This window comes from Vitis riparia, chromosome 15 (genome assembly GCF_004353265.1).
Source record: "Vitis riparia cultivar Riparia Gloire de Montpellier isolate 1030 chromosome 15, EGFV_Vit.rip_1.0, whole genome shotgun sequence".
Lineage (NCBI taxonomy): Eukaryota > Viridiplantae > Streptophyta > Magnoliopsida > Vitales > Vitaceae > Vitis > Vitis riparia.
Window position 1 is genome coordinate 13,456,769 of NC_048445.1, and position 18,538 is coordinate 13,475,306.

The following is an 18,538-nucleotide window of genomic DNA, read 5'->3' on the forward strand; positions in this document are numbered from 1 at the left end:
AATTTTGCTCTCTTTTCAATTCAGATGTGCTTTCAGACATATATTTAGGTAATCCTTCTCCCACCATCGATGCCTACATTATCATTAATTTTATCATTGATAGAGTTAGCAACTTAGCATAGAGAAAATACAATGTTCCATTGGTATTATTATTTGGTTGTCATGTATTATAATTTAGTTAAACTTTTGTGGCCTGAAAGCATGCTTGTAATTAGAAAAGTTTGAAAATTGTATCTTTAAAGATATCAATACCTAATTCTGTTTAGCTAAAATGGTCTTGCTACTTTGTGTTGGGAAATTTCTCAGGTTAACTATTTTATTTCAGGTGTAATTGTTGTAAATTCAATGTAAAAAGGGATAATGGTGGGTCCTTGACATTTCTATTAGTGGTTGCAATATTTGATCACCTTTGAGAGCTTGAATAAATGTTGCAGAGAGCTTCTTTTGTCAGATAATGATTTTGTGCCTCCACCATTGTGGCTTGAAAATATTTTGCAACTTTATGAATGTGGTAGACAACCTAACATCTCTTAATGAGCTTCAAAATGTTGTTGACCCTGAATTGAAATCACCACCACAAAGGATGCACCCCTCGGCACTTCAATGTTCCCAAAATTGATATTGACTAACAATGGTGCCTAATTCATAGAGGATTTCTGTTCATTGATTCAAGCATGCCATCTACAACATTTAGGTTTGCAATCCAATCTGTTGTCCTCTTTTTAACAGATTCAATTTTTAATAAAGTTACTGCCAATATGTTTGATAAAATGCTTAGATCAATAAGTTAGAAAATTTTGCATCTTCAAATCCATGTAAAATTAGACAAGCCATTAACTGGCAATTGAGGACCAAACTAATCATAATACTTTAAGTTTCACATTCTAAGAGTTTGGGAAAATGATAGGGTTGATTTAATTACTATTTTCTTGCAGATTTTACCTTGTTTAAGAAGCTTCTGATTATTCATGGGCACAAAGATTTCTCGTATCCCAATGCAGAAAAAGATGATGGTGATGGGCTGAATATTGCCCATGGCTTGGGAACAAGCTTTTGAGGGCTGGTGAAAAGGAAAAGACTCCATTCACTTGCATCATTTTCTCTCCTCTGATCTCAATTGACAACATTTACCAGGATGGATAGGAAGCCTTACAATACTTGTGGAGCTCTGAATTCATCCTTGCCCTTAATTGACATTACTACTAAAAGAGATTCATTCCCTCAATACCTTATAGAGGCTTGTCATTTGGGACTATTCTGGTTAGGCAACCTCATATCATTTAAATACTTTGAGATCAATCACTGCCAGAAATTCATATCTACTAGATGACCAGAGCAGAAAGGACCTTTCCTCTCTTTTCAATTCAGGTGTGCTATTAGACATACATTTCAGTAAATCCTCCTCCCATCTTTGATGATTGTGTGGACCCGCGGTCTACAGGTTGCACCATTATTGTTTGTACTATTGATCTATAAGAATGTCATACTCATCTATAATTTTGTTTATTAATGGATCATGTAGAGTAAAACATTTTTACACTACTTGTCTTGTCTCTGCTCTCTGTGTATGTATTAGCATAAACAAAATAGTAGTCTATTGCTATGCTTTGTACTATTTTCTATAAGAATGTCATACTCATCTATAATTTTGTTTATTAATGGATCATGTAGAGTAAAACATTTTTACACTACTTGTCTTGTCTCTGCTCTCTGTGTATGTATTAGCATAAACAAAATAGTAATCTTATCTTTATGTCAATCTTAATGTTGTATCTTTTCATAGTTATAATTAACTCATATAATTTCTTGCTAAAGCGATCTTACTATTTTGTGTTTGCATTCCTCATGTTCGAAAATTTCTTAGGTGTACTATTTTATTGTAGATGTAATTGTTGTTAATTGAATGTGAAAGGGGTAATGGTGGGTCTTGGACATCTCTATGAGGGGATTCAATATTTCATCACCTTTAATACTTTGAATTATGATAAAATGATAAGTTCGAAAAAGTCACTAAGTTTGAAAGGTTTGCATTTTTAAGTCAATGTACAATTTAGAAAAGTCATTAAATGGTCATTGAGGACCAAGTTAATCATATTACTTTTTAAGGTTTGCATTCGAACAGTTTGGGAAAATGTTAAGGTTGATTTGATTACTATTTTCTTGTAGATTTCATATTGTTTAAGAAACTTGTGGTTATTCATTGGCCCAAAGGTTTCTCATACCTTGATGCAAATAAAGATGATGGTGAGGATGGGCTGAATATTGTCCATGCCTTGGAAAAAAGCTATTGAGAGTTGGTGCAAAGGTAAAGACTCCTCTTACTTGCATCAGACTTTCTCTTCGGTGCTTGCAATTGATAATGTTACCAGACTTGATTGGCAGGCTTACAACAAGTATGGAGCTTTGAATTTATTCTTGCCCACAATTACATTACTGCCAGAAGAGATGCATTCCCTTAGCACCTTACAGAGACTCATCATTTGGGACTGTTCTTGTTTGGCAATTTTACCAGACTGGATAGGCAACCTCACATTATTTACATTGATCACTGCTAGAACAATGCTTTCCATCAAAACCCTAGAGACATTTAGAGTTCATATCATTTAAAGAGCCTGGAATTATAACTGTCTTGAATTGACATCACTGCTTGAAATGATGGGTTCCCTTAGAACCTCCAAACACTCAGAATCTACAATTGTCTGCACCTATTGGATACATGCCAGAAGGACATAGTTGAAGATTGGCCCATGATTGCTCATGTCCTAGGAATTGATATTCATTGAAGAATGGACTAATACAAAAAGCCACCTCAGGTTTGAATTCTCAAGATGTCTTCTCATTTTTTATAGCTTCCTATTTTACTATTTTACAATCAGTATGTCGTATTTATAGTTCTGTCTTGATAATTCTTTGATTGCATTAGCATGTAAGAAATAACAATTTGGTTATTTATTTTGCATTTTATGTTTTTGATCAAATACTTATACTGTCTATCAAGTAATTATGCCACTTTAATTTTTGCATTCTGAGAGTTTAGGAAAATGGTGAGGTTAATTTATTTAGTATTTTTTCACAGATTTCAGCCTACTTAAGAAGCTTGCGATTAGTTCTTGGCCCAATGTGAACTCCCTACAGTAGCCTGTTCGAGCTTAAAAGCACTGCAAGAAGGTAACAAGTTTTGAATTAGCTTAAATAATGTCTCATTTCCTTGAAATTCTTATTTTAGGTCATCTTCCTATTATGGATGGTTGTATTATTTTTTAATCTAATTATCAATCTATTAAGATTGTTGTATTCATTTGTTAATTCTCATATTTACTAGGACAGTAACCAAATTGAACAATTACAAACACTAATTGTAAATTTTGTCCACTACTTCTCTTATCTTTTCTGTATGTGTATTTGCATAGACAAAACAGAAGTCAATCACTATGCTTTTAATTATTTTTAAAATATCATTCTAACCAAACACAACTAGGCAAAAGACAACCCTTATTATTCTATTCTATTTGTCATTTTTTTTTAGCTATAGGGCTGTCCCTCTATGCTGAATGTAGCTGAATATTTTGGCTAGAAATAATTAACTAGGTATTGAAAATGAGCGACATCTATTAATAGTCTAATACGGTTAACCGATAGTTGTTGGATAAAGTAATTGTGTAATTTTTGTTGCTCTTCTCCTGTTTCACAAAATCATTAGATTAGTAAATTTGGAAATTCTTATCTTCAAAGTTATAAATTGCTAGTGCTTTGTACTTTGATGACTATATATTAATATATGAGTTTGTTTCTTCATGTCGATATTCTACATGTTTGGAAAATTTATTGGGTTAACTATTATTATAGATGTAATTGTTGCCAAGTCATAGAAAAACTGGATATTAATGTAGTCTCAACTATCTCTAAATTAATTGGAAAATGAGGATTTTCATAGACTAATATCTCTCCTAGTGTTTACCACCTTGCCTCTCTTAGGTAACTAGAAAGTAAGAAGAGTCATAGACTAATATCTCTCCTAGTGTCTACCACACCTCATTTCTCTCAAGTTATTAAAACTTCAGAGGGGAGGTAGCGTAATTTCTTTGTCTCACAACCTTTTAAGCCTTAAGCTATCTTGAAAATTGAGGTTTCAGATTCCTAACTACTCTAACTGAAATGGCAGTGAGAAGGGATCTTCCTATGAGCTCTTTACAAAAACTTATAATCTACCATTGTTATCATTACTTACTATAAACATGCCGAAAGGAAATGGTTAAGACTAGCCTAAGATTTCTAAAATTCCTGCATTTGTGTTACAAATGTCACATAAACATGGAAGGGTTAGCCTATCTATGTGTAAATCATGTCGTTAGGGGAGCGGTTGAAGCAACGAGGCTCATTTTGGATTAGATTTTTATTTGAGAGAATCTAGAACCACACCATAGAGGCCTGCTTGTGTTATAGACTAGCAAAGATTGGGTGATTCATAAACTACTCATGTTGTTTCTAATTTGAGCATGTCTTCAACAATATGCTTCAAGTTTGCAATGCAGTCTTTTTCCTATTGTTTGATGGCTTCAATTTTTTTATTATCATTTTACAATGTTCTAAGTGTGTTATACTTTTTCTATAGATATATATTTATTCTGGGATTAGAATGCTTTGGAGTACACAAACAATAATGGTAATATCTCTCCCAAAGGAGGTGCTTCAACATGTTATAACCCTCCAAATTCTCACAATTGAAAATTGTTTTGCTCTAGCAATACTACTATCACTTCACTCATAGAGCTTCAAGTTCATTCTTACTTTGAATTGATGTCATTGCAGGACGAGATGCATTTCTTTGCACCCTCCAGAAACTCAAAATCTACAATTATTTACGTCTATTGGGAAGATGCCAAAAAGAACTGGTGAAGACTCACCCAAGTATGCTTATGTCTCAGAAATTTATATTTGTCTGAAAATTCTACTAATACATATTCATTTCAAGTCTAAGATCCCAATCTTTCATTCTCTATAGCCTCGTTTTAATTATTTTACAATCAATATGCACTCATTATATTCTATTTTCATAATTATGACATGTGAAAGCATGTGAAGCAAAAGATAGATTTGTTATTTATATCTACACCTTACATATTTGATTAGCTTATACAGTAAGTTTGAAACGTTTGCATCATCAAACCAATTTCTAATGTTATGAACCCAAAAATGATCATGTTACTTTATGTTTTGCATTCCAAGAATTTGTGGAAATGCTAGCTTAGATTACATAATTTATCACAAATTTAATTAGTGTCAAGCTACCGTTAGTGGGATAATGGTGCAAATATCTTAGGAGGATAGTTCTCATTTTTATTACCAAATAGGCTTTAAGGTACTTGAGAAACCCATTACATGTTGTCCTTTCATTCTTTTACTAGTTTGAGTAATATAGCAAACTCATGTAGCTGAGAGAGACCATTAATTGCCTCAAAGATGTTGAGTGTTTAAAATATCAGAGATGTAAGCAAAGAATGAAATATTGATACAACAAAAGTATAAAAAAAATTTACAAAATTTGGATCTTGATTTAAAAAATCATGGAAATTATTAATAATACAAAATAATAATAATAATAATAAATAAATGAAAGTGGTTATAGAAGTATTAATGTCACATAATTTAGAGAGTGATATTTGCAAGTTTGTGATTTATGGGTAGAAAGAATGCACATAGCTACTCCTAATAAAAAATACAAACTAATATAACATTATATAATTTTAACACTTAATGTAGATACTTTAGAAATTGTAAATAAAAAAAATCATTAGCTACTATATAGGATTTAGCATATTATAAGATTTGGTACTCTAATGAATTTGTAAAAGTTTGACAATAAGATTCTTATCAACATGGAGATTATAAGACATATATGGGACATGGCATTAGAGATTTATATAGACAATTTTTCCTATCTTTAATTTTCCATGATTGTGAAGTGCTTAGCTTATTAAATATTTTAGTCCAATTTAAAAGGAATAATGGTGAAGATTAACCAAATTTGAGTCAATGTCCCAAAGATTTATGTTGAAAAACTATGCATGGATATTGTTGCATGTGGATTTCTATCAAGCTCCTCGAACTAACCACTCTTCATTTTGTGTCTCATCCATAATATGTATTTGTTATTTAGTTTAATGCTTTTGGCCTTTCATTTTGCTTTCAATCTTGTCATTATCTTTTCCCAACAAATTTGATAAAAACTATTGCACTATGGTTTTGGTTTTGATTTATTAATTCTCATATGCGGTAGAACAACAAGTTGAGCTCTCATATGTGACGTATTTTTATCTTAAGGATTTGCATTTGTGTAATACAAGAGAATCTTCTCTAAGTTTTAGGGAAGTGCAAACATGCCATGATTTATTTGTGAAAATCTCAATATCTGGGTTGTATATGCTTATGAATATGGAAATTTACATTTGTGTTAGAGAATTGATATGTATTATCCTAAGAAGATAGATTTCTTTGCTGCAAGAAGAAATACTTTTGTTGGATAATGGTGATGATGATGTCATAAATTTTTTGAGAATGTTGCTTGTATGTTTGGAACCATTGCTTGCAATCATCCATCAGCCTAGCGTAACATAATTGTAACAATCGACGTCAAAATAAAACAGGTTTTGGATTGGGCTAAAAAATTCTCATGTCTCAAATTCTTATTTACTAAATGGTTAGCACATAAAGGATTTTTCTACTTTCAATTTAGGTTCTCATTACTAACTCTCTTTATTAGTCAGGTTTACAATTCCAACCTCTTCCTCATTTTGTCTGTGTTTTAATTTATTACTTGACAAATGATTGTTACAATCTGTTTACTTTTTGTCTTTTGATTTTTATAGGTAGTGGAGCAATAAAACTTTAAGGGGCATGACACATATTTCAAATCAATGTTCACAAGTGGGTTTATCTTCAAGTGTCTTGTATATGAGGATTTTATATGTTTATAAACCAGGGCACATATATATATTCTTCTTTGTTCATCTTCTCTTCTAGAACATGAGATGGTAATGATTTTTTCTCTTTCTACAATGGGTACCTCTCTCCAAAAAAAAAAAAAACTCAAGTGAGATTCAGATGATTTGTGTTTTTTTATAGGTTTCAACTCTTAAGAACTACCGTTGAAGCTTAAATTCATCTTTTTCCGAGTACATTTTAAATAATAATTTCTTAAATATTATCTTCCTATTTTTAGGGAAATTAGTTGAGTTGTGCATTTAATCTGAAAGTCGAAAAAAGTGTTCATTTTAAAATGGTTTGACATCTTATTTCACTAATGTATTCCAAATTAGTTATCATAATTTTCTGAAGTTAATGCTTTTGTTTGCTTCATGCTATCTTTATATTGATAGGTAAGGGAGGATTGATGCCTAAAGGACTCATGGTTTCTTTAATTCAGGTTTGCCTTTTGTCAAATACTTTAGGTTTGTAATGCTAGTCATAGTTACCATTTTTGTTGGCTTTATGCTTTATTGTTTTTATAGTCATCATGTTAAGATTGTTGTCTTATTCTAATAGAGACTAGTCATGCCATGTAGGTTAGAGGCATGCATACATGAGTGGATACACTTTGGAGTGAAGATAGTCTCTTCGGGCCTTTTGGTAAAAGAAATCAATGTTAATGCTCCATAGTATCTTACTTGAATTACTTAAATATTGATTATAAAAATACTTGGATTAATCAATTATCTTTTTGCAAATTTATCTGGTATCAATGCCAATATTAAAGGCATAATGCTTAGTCTTAGTTGAGCGTTGTTCAATACTCCAAAGGCAAATGTTGACAAATTATGGATGGGTGACACCTATGGAAAAGGTTAGCTCAATTGCATTAGTGATTTATGCTCTCTTATTTTTTCTATTGTTCACTATAAACTTCATTATTTGTTTAAGTTTACAATTTATACTCTTTTTTCTGCTTTTGATCTTCTTTATTGTGTATCACTTCTCAACTAGTTTGTTAAAAGAAGTGTACTTTATTTGTAGCATTGATTCGTTGATTCTCATGGTCTATTGAATTGGTATAACAGTTTAGTCAATACTATTCTTTCAAGCTTCCCAAGCTTAGCAATCTAAGTGGTCTAGAATGCATAAAAAAAATATTAATAATGAGTATTCTTTTTCTTCTTTATTTCTATTGAAGGTAGTCGATAGTGTGATTTTTCCCATTCTTGAAGATACTCAATAGTTTGACAAGATTCAAGATATGTCATGGGGGAGTACCACTCTCAAAGCAAGTGACAATTACAACAACACTTATTACTAATATCATTTCCCCAAGTTGATATCCATGCCACTGCATCTACATCTAAACAATCTACACAAAAAGGTATCTTTCTATGTGCATTTGACATTAATTTTTGTTCATATTGAAAGCATCAAGGATCCAAAAGATCTACCAGTATAAAAGCATGTTATGCTCTATTAAAATTTCCAACATTATGGCTTAGAGGCTTAACATCTTTCTAGTGTCTTGATATTTATGTTTTTCTGCAAAAGATGAAATGTATATTCATCTTAAGAAAAAGACTAAAGTCCTTCATGAATGAGATTCAATATATTTCCAATTACCACACACTTGAAAATCTAAAAATTTGAGATTACACACCATTTTATGACTCAAATAAAAAGTAGTTATTTGTCTTTGTTCACAATTCCCATTTTTATATTAAAAGAAAAAAAATCATTTTCTAATTTTGTGAAAAATTATGCTTATAACCATCAATAGATACATGTATGTCACATTACTTTAAAATTGCTTCAACATGTCTGGGTAATAGATTAGATTAATAAGTATATCTTTGCAGATGTAGTCACATCCTAGCCAATGCAAAAAAGCTATAGCAATGAAGATTGACAAAGTCTCACTTTTGTCCCAGAGGCTCATATTGACAAGTTGTAAATGGTGGATTCATAGGCATAACTATATCATACTCCCTATCTTTTGATATCTTTATGATTTTTTTTTTGTTCATTGAACATAATATGTATTTATTATCATCTATTAATTCACAACCAATTTGTTAAGAAGTATGAATTTGTTAGAGTTTTGAGACAATGGTTCTTATTTATAGTAGAATATCAACAAATTGCATGAGCACTAGGAATTACTTAACTAGAGTTCATGAGTCAAGTATTTTAGTATTTCTTATACATAAAATTTCTTATGATGCTACTCAAGACTTTCAATATAATTAATTTGACAGTTTTACTATAAATGTTTGAATTAAAATTTCGATTCTAGATTTAACTAAATATTTATAGGCCTATGCTACGATGATATTAATTGAACTTGTAAATCATTAGTTTGAAGGTTTCAACTATTGAGAAATACTATTGTAGAGAAGTCATTTTCACTTTTTTTTTTTTTTTTTTTCATTTTGTGGTGAATTTCAAATGATAAATTCTTTTCTTTTTTTATAGGAAAAATAAACCACTTTAGTGTTTGATATGAAAGTGGGTAGGGTTGATCATTTCCACAATATATGGATGATAACCTTTCTACACTTTTGATCGATGCCTACTATTGGCTTCATTATAGATGTTTCTCTTATGGTTCTTTTTATGCCATTCTTTTAATATAAGAATTTTAAAAAAGACATGGCTCATAGTCTAATAAAATATATTCAAATAAAACATATAGCTACATAGTTTTAGTAGGGGTAAAAAAATTTGCCTTTAAAAATTATATATATAGGTACATAAAAAATTTGTCTGCACCTATAACACATAAAGAGGGAAAACCATCCAGGGAAAATTTCGTAGTAAGATCTATATGCGCGACTACTATGGGTACCACATCTTTAAACAACTTTTTCATATGCTATAGTAGTAGGTATTTTTTATAATGGGACTAAAATGATATTACAACAAGGGTTTTGTCTACTACTATAAGTGCCAAATATAAGCCCTAGCACCTAATGCTTTCTCCAGATTCCTCTATTTTAAACCCAAATAGACACAACCTTTATTTCAAATCTCACTGGACAAACAATAATGCTAATGCCTCATTCTCTAACAATAATGCCCATGTTGCTCCTCTTCTCTAAAACCTTCATTGCATATTTTATCTAAGAACACCATCAATTTACAGTAGAAGATTGCAATACCCATTTTTAACCCAACAATTTCCATCCCAAGGAAATATTTAAGATTCCTCAAGTCTTTAATTTCAAATTCATGGGTAAGAAGACTTTAGAACTTGCCTATTTCTTGATCATGATCTCCAATCAGGATTATGTCATCCACATAAACAATGATAATGACAGTTCTTCCCATAGTAGTGTCTTTTACAAATGGAGTGTGGTTAAACTAACACTAGGAGTAACCAAACCTCTTCACAACCTTGGTGAAACAATAAAACCAAGCTCGAGGAGATTGCTTGAGACCATATAAGGATTTTTTTAGTTTGTATTGCTAATGTTTGTCTCAGTCTCAAGACCTAAAGGAATTTCTATGTATACTTCTTCTTCTAAGTCACCATTGAGGAAAACATTCTTCATGTCCAATTGATGAAGAGGCCAATCCTGGTCAACAACTAACGACAACAGAATAGGAATTGTGTTCAATTAGGCAATTGGAGCAAAGGTTTCTTGGCAGTTAATTTCATAGGGCTGTATAAATCCCTTAGCAACTAGCCGAGCTTTGTACCTGTCAACACTCCCATTTTCTTTGTACTTGACTGTGAAGATCTACTTACTCCTTATTGGATTCTTTCCTTTTGGAATTTCAGTAAGTTCCCATGTCCCGTTCTTTTCAAGAGTTTGGATCTCTTCCTCAATGGTTGTCTTCCATTTAGGTATTTGTAGGGCTTCTTGAATATTGTTGGGAATCCAATATCTGTAAGACTAGTAATAAAAGCCTAATAACTTGGTAACTAAATATTATAGGAGATAAATTTATAAATCGAATGATTTGTACAAGATCTTACTCCTTTCCTTTTGGCAATTGGGAAATTGAGCTCATCATCTTTTGACTCATTAAGATTAGAATCAATGTTACCTGAGTGTGTCTCTTTTGGGATTGAATTCGATTTAGTTTCATGTACTAGTCAGGATGTGTTCATTGCTCTATATCTTCTGGAGACTTTTTCTTTTTCCTTGAGTAGACAATGAACTCATTGTTATTGATAGTCTAAGATTGTTTTGAGCGAAGAGTACTTGGCTTGGTGTCTACAACTTTAGTAGTTTGGAGCAAAAGACTTAAGAGTAGGAGAGATAGGATTAGAGTTGTGAACAACAATAGACTCAAGTGTTTGAGGTTCGATCATGGTTTTTATTTCCAGAATCGATATTCTTAAATTCTATTCCCTTTCTAAATATCGGTTTTGGAGTAACAGGACCGATTTTCAAAGAATGACACATCCATGGAGGTGTAAAACTTTTTTGTGACAAGAGAGTGATACTTGTAGCCCTTTTGGTTTGGAGAGTATTCTAGGAAAATACACTTAGTGGCGTTGTGATCAAGCTTACTTCGACGTTGTTGGGGAATGTGAATAAAGGTTGAGCAACCAAATACCTTTAGTGGAATGGAGGAAATGAGCTAAGTCTAAGGGTATGATTTGAGAAAGACTTAGTACAGAGTTTGGAAACACAAGACACAGGAAGACATTCTATTTATGAGATAGGCTACAATAAATACAACTTATCCCCAAAAATTCTTTGGGACATGGGAGGAGAGCATAAGGCCACTTACAACTTCTAACAAGTGTCTATTCTTTCTCTCGGCTATCCCATTTTGTTGAGTAGTATCAATGCGAGAACTTTGTGAACTATACATTATTTTAATAAGAATTCCCTTAAGATAGAATTGAAATAATCTCTTGCATTGTTAGTTTTCAACACTTGTATTTTGGCATGGAACTGGGTCTGGATCATGTTATAAAAATTTTTGAAATTTGACCCACTTCTAATTTTTCTTTCATCAGGAATATCCAAGAAATTCTAGTATGATCATCTATAAAGGACATAAACCATCTAGTCCCTGTTATGTTCTTTATCTTAGATGGCCCCCAAACATCACTATGTATCATGGAAAAAGAATGAGAAGGTTTGTATGGTTGAATGAAATAAGGCTTACAAACATGCTTGGATAATTGACAAATTTCACAATGAAAACCATTCAAACTTTAGTGAATAATGATGGAAAGAGTTTTTTGAGATATAAGAAACTAGGATGTCCTAGATGATAGTGCCATAACATAACATCATTATTTTTATTACAATTAAAAACAGAAAGTGACAATTTTTCACCAGTTGTCGGTTGAAGTTGTCTTTCAATATAATCAGTCACTTTGAAAATCAGTCCTGAACACACCTTAGCATTGCCAATTGTTTTCCCTAAATTCAAATCCTGAAAGACACAATGGTTTAGGAAAAATTTAGTGACAATTCTTTTCTTAAGTGAGTTTACTAATGGATAAAAGATTGCAATCCAAGTTCGGAACCAAAAGAACGAAGTCAAGAGTTAGGTCTTTAGAGACGACAATAAAACTTGTACCAACCACCTTTGAGAGAGAACCATCAGCTATACAAATCACATAATCCCAAAATAAGGAGTATAATTTTGAAAAATTGTAGCATCTCCAGTCATGTGATCAGAAGCTCCTGAGTTCACAATCTAAGGACTCAAATTTTCCTTTTTTTCTTTTAAGGTAGGAAGAAAATTACCTTTTGAGCTAAGGATTCAAACCTGATGATAGAACTGGAGGTATTTATCCCTTGTTCGCATTGGCTGAACATTTCTTGTACTAGTTCCATTTGTTGTTTACTGAACGACTAGAATTGGGTGGTGTTAGGTTGTCTTCAATGGTGACGTGGTGTCTTCGGCTTTCTTTATCATTTTTAGGATTTGATGGCTTCTAATCCACTAGTTTCCCATGGATTTTCTAGCACGTGTCCTTGGTGTGACCTAGTTTTCGACAGTGATCACACCAAGGTCTCCTTTTTCTTGGTCGAGTACCATTAGAAGGATTGGGGGGACCCTGATCTGCTAAGGTTTAACCCTCTTGACAAGTTGGTTGGTTTGTGACCCCAACATGACTTTCTTTCTACTTTCTTCTCGAAACACTTTTGAGGCAACTTCATGGATGTTGGGTAAAGGTTTCTTGAGTGGAGGTGACTTCTAAGGTTGAAGAGTCCTTCTTGATGGTCATTTTGTATTTGGTCATAAATAGATTGAACGGTTCAAAATTAGCTTTGATACCATGAAGAAGTTTGAGGAAAAAAAAACATTTCTCTTATTTTTCACTCTACTTACAAAGTAATTCTCGCATTGATATTTATACATGAATAAGGTCATATGCCTTCAAAAAAAAAAAAATCTAATCCTTGATTTTTAGGAGAAAGTTTCTCATAAAATCAGGAAATAGGAAACAATTGTATTGGTACAACTGGTGGTATAGTTGGCAGTACGCTGGTGGTACAGTTGTACCTTCTGGATTTCCATAGGTTTGAAGTGTTTAGGATGTAAAAAAGTTTTCAAAGGATGCCAACTGTAATAAATATACATGTTAGAAAAATAGAGAAGATTTGATGTGTTCAAATGGAAAAAAGCCTAACCTATCTAGTAGCTGCTTTATTTTTTCATATGTTTCTAGGTAAGAAAAATTCTACAATTATACTTTACTATTTGCCTTATTCCTTTATTGATTCTTCAGTAGGTTGATTCCACATGCTGAGGCTTCAAGCTTTTTATTTATAAAATTTTAATTTATCTTAAAAAAAGAAAAAATAAAATAAAATAAAATAAAATGCTGAGGCTTCAAGTAGTTTGACCAAATTGTTAAATCTGGACTAGTATATTCCACAAGTGTTTTGCTTGGAGCTGTTTTTCCCCCCTTGCATGCCATGTTTAATTAGGTTTCTTTCAAACTCAATCCAAGTTTCTTATTAAATCGGATAAGGTCATGAACATTTTTAATCCATTTAAGAAGAAATAGAGTAATTTGATTCAAGTGGTCCATAGAAATGGAAAAGAACCCAAAAGGAAACAACGAAAAAAACACTAGAGAAAGTTTCTCAAAATCCAGTTTTGGTATATATGATATCAGCTATCCTGCTTGGTTCAGATTCATTCCTCTACGAGTTTCTTTCTTGTCTTTTATTGGGTACACGAAAAGTGATAGTATTCCAGATATATTACTCATATGATAACTTGATGGAAGGAATATGCCTTGGTTTAAAAGGGAAATAGGAAATCTCGGCATCTTACTTCAACCCTGTATCCATAAAGACTAGTAAAGTGCTTTATTTTGAAATTTCCAGATGCTTAAAATATAAAACAATATTGTAATGCTCACATACCCCCTTGTTGAAAATTCCCACTAGTAATTAATGCATGAATGCAAACTCACAAGATATATGCATGCTTGATGTTTAGGTGTGAATGAGTTTTCAAGAATGCCAAATGATGTGAAGGTGGAGGAGTTAAACACATGGAATGGTGCTTTGGTCGGTGAGCAACCTGAGTTTTTCCACGCCATGTAAGCACACAGAGGTCCGAAATTATTGTTTTTTTTTATTTTTTTTATTCTTTTTAGTTGCAACAAATTCACAGCCAAGACGTACAAATTCAGATGATAGGAACTATCTGATTGATAAGGACCTGAAAAAGGATTATTGCGGTTTGCCATGTGGTTTGATATGCTTGGCTAGGGGTTATTGCAGGTTGTTAAGCTCTTGTTATTTTTCTAGTGTTTCTGAGCAAATGTTTAGATGTCCCATGTCTGTTGCTTGTCTGAATAGTACAACTGATCCTGATGGTCTATGTTTGTTCTTATTCAAATTACTACTGCAAAATTGTTTATCATCTCATCTATTTATCTGAAATCCTCATGCTCAATTTTTTTTTTTTTTTTCATTTCTTCTTTAGCTTTTCAATTTGTGATATATTAAATTTTTGAGCACCATCTAAGTTAACATAGCCTTTCTTTGCATAACAGAGATAAAGTGGACCACATGGAATGACTATGGACTGGCAAGGGGCACCGTCAAGCCCCAGTTCATACACTATGAAGAGAATTTTGCTTTTGGAAATTCCAGTAGATACTTATCCAAATGTAAGAACTACATTAACTTCTAATGTAATTTGCTAATTATGATCAATTGATTGTATCTTGATACTTTATGAATACAATTATTTTTATAAGCAAAAGAATAAAGGATATTGTTATCTGAACTGACTACTTCTCTATGGATGTTAGTTCAATTTTGTTGGGTGGCTTCTGGGCCTTAGAGGCAATTCATTGAAACGGGTTGAAGCTATTATAGGATGTTGTGTGTACATTAGAGGGAAAGGGTCAATAAAGGACCCGAAGAAGGTACTAGACATCCAAGCATAATTTCTGATATTCATTTTGTTTTATTCAACATTGCAACTATGGTCTGTTGTAATGGAAAATGTCTTGGCTTGCCAGGCAAAAACATGCAGGTTTTCATGTCTTGAGAGTGGCCACTTCTGGCAAAAATGCCAGATGTTAGAACCATATTCAACTCATCTATCCCAAGCCCTTCTTTTCAGGATCAAGATAAGGTATTAAAAGATAAAAGTTTCAAATTTGAGATTTGTTTTATTTGTGTGATTAATGTTTTCCATCATTTTCAATCTTAAGGAAGACAAGTTGAGGAAGACCTGTGAGCACCTGAATGATCCACTCCACATCTTGATCGAGGCTGATTTGCCTGCTAACATTGTTGATATGAGGCTGAGACAGGCACAGGAAATTAATGAAGAACTGCTCAAACCTGTGGTATTTACCTCAAAACTCTATATAATCACTTGATTGCTAACTGCATATTTACTTGTTTCTATCATTCTAATGACACAATTATTTTTTTGAAAAACTGAGGCGTATTTTTTTTGGTAAATCATAAGGATGCTATATCCATAAGGTAAAACACTACAAATCAACTGGAACATGGTTAAGATACAGTGGAGTCAGCTCCTCCTCTTGACGATGACTCTTACCTTAGGGGTGTGTTTGGGAGCAACTTTGTAAAAGAATTACCTTATAGTTAAGCTTTTATGTTATACCTTATGTAAAACCTCAGATTGTTTATGAGGTTCATTATTTTCAAGTAATTTTGTTGTTGTACTAATAACTCAAAGGAAGTAGGTTCCATCTGCGTTTTAAGGAGAAAAGAAATGTCACATTTAGAGGCAGAAAGAAGCATTCAGTTCAGTTCTCAACTATGCCAGTGGAAATATCTTTTTGAGGTTGCTCCAAATCACACCATTAGAGGTCTCACCAGAGATATAATATGGTTAAATTCACTGGTTGAACCTAAACATGCATCTTATGAATGGAACTTCAATCCATTTCCCATACTTGTATTTAGATGTGGGCATAATTTCTCTATTTTAGTTTCTTTTTTTTTTTTTTCTTATCCCCTGAACTGAATAATACATCTCTCATATGCAGGGCGAGTCACAAGACTTTATTAAGAGGCAGTAGTTGTGTGCACTATCTTTGCTAAATTCAAATCTCAGAGAAGGGAGTCTCAGACTAAGTGGTAGTGTCTTCCCTTCAATACCAACGGAATGAAACATACAAAAACAGAACGTTAAGAACCCAATGTCAGAACTGGTTTTGACCCTACTCCAGAATTTCGTGGCTTGAGTATACCCACCACCCTATTTACATCTCAATTCACCACAGGGATGAAGAATTGGCTAACAGTTTTGGCTGGGCGAGGTTTCTAGTGGGCTGTCCTTTTTATTATCATCTTGCTTTTTTGGAAAACAGAAAAATTTGAAATAGAAGAAATTGAAAAACAACAAAAAACCAGAACATGTCTTCTATAGTTGGCTTTTGAGTTTAGCTTTAGTGATATCAGTTATTCTGTAAACCTAATACATTCATTGAATTTATTCATGTGTTTGTAACTCTAGATAATGTGGAATATATTTATATATTAATTATCTATTAGGAAAAATGAAAAAAAAAAACATAATGTGGTATATTTATTTATATATCTATGTGTGTATGTACACATGAAAGATGTAGTTATTTATATTATATTTCGTTGTTCCCTCTGATAACCTAGCTCTGGGTTGCGTTGCTTGCAAGATATTGAGAATTTTCATATTTTTCAGGCCCCCCTTGAAGAAGAGCTTCTTGTTTCGTATGCCACATGCTATGAGGTTGTGAAGACATACTCTCGAGTCTTGGTATATCCAGTCTCATTTTATTTTTTTCTGCAAACAAAAGCAATTGTGTGTTCTCTTGAATGGTTGTGGATCTTGTTAGGTTCCCTAGTATGTGAGGGAGTGGGGCCGATATGCTTGGGGACCAAGTGATTTACATTAAAAAAAAAAAAAAGATTGGGAAAAGAAAAAAAAAAAAAAAAAGAGAAGAGAAGAGAGAGAGGAAAAAACGCATCTTCCCAGATTTCACCAACAAGCCGATCTAGCTTCATTTGTGGTTCGATCAAGTTGAAATTTGGAGGAGAGGTTTGAAACTCGAGTAGCTACAATCTGAACGGCGGAGATCATATTTTGAGCTCAGGAACTGGTGTTACTACCCCTGAACAGTAACTACATTTTTGGGTATACTTTCTCCAATTTTCTTTGTTTTTTTCCCAAGAAAGATTGTATAATCCAAGGCTATATGTGCTCTTGATGTATTTGACAACCTCTAAAGATTATTCTAGAAATGACAGGTGTAATCCATTATTGTTGATAGTGGAAGTTTGAACTAGACTAGGTCCCGTGGTTTTTCACTTCGCATTGGGTGGAGGGGGGGTGGGTTTCCACGTAAAAATTCTGGTTTCTGATTTATTTTTTTGTTGCATGAGTTTATTAATTTATTGCTGCTAGTTTCTATTGCCTGTTTAATTTTTCACAAAGAAATGGTAGAAAAATTCTGGTGTTTGTTGGAATATTATGAATTCACCCTAACAAGTGGTATCGGAGCCAAGTTGATTAATAGTGGGATCTCTTGTGTGAATTAAATGGAAGAGGCTGGTAGTGAAATGATTAAACTCACAGCTTTCAATTATTCAATTTGGAATACTAGGATTGAGGATATTCTATATTACAAAGAGTTGTTTGAGCCCATTGAATGTCAGGGTTATAAGCCAGTTACTACAATTGAGGATGAGTGGAAGAAATTAAATAGGAAAACCATTTGATAGATTGGACAGTGGGTTAATCAGAGTGGCTTCCATCATGTAGCCAAGGAAGTTGATGCATATAGCCTTTGGCAGAAATTAGAGAGCCTTTATGAGAGAAAGACTGCACAGAACAAAGCCTTTATGATAAGAAGGCTTGTGAATTTAAAGTAGAAGGATGGTAATAGTGTTGCAGAGCATCTTAGTAATTTTCAAGGATTGTTGAATGAGTTGTCTACCATGAAGCTTGAGCTAGATGATGACGTACAGGCTTTATTTTTGTTGAGTTCCTTACCAGACAGTTGGGAAACTTTGGTGGTATCCTTGAGTAATTCAACCACAAATGGTGTGATAATTGTCAACATGGTAAAAGACAGCATGTTTAATGAAAAGGCAAGAAGAAA

The 18,538-nt window shown here is 32.7% G+C and overlaps 1 pseudogene; it reads left to right on the forward strand.

Annotated features, from left to right (window-relative positions):
• Window positions 1–16,590, forward strand: part of LOC117931982 — a 32,130-nt pseudogene extending 15,540 nt beyond the window's left edge.
• Window positions 16,591–18,538: the final 1,948 nt, after the last annotated feature.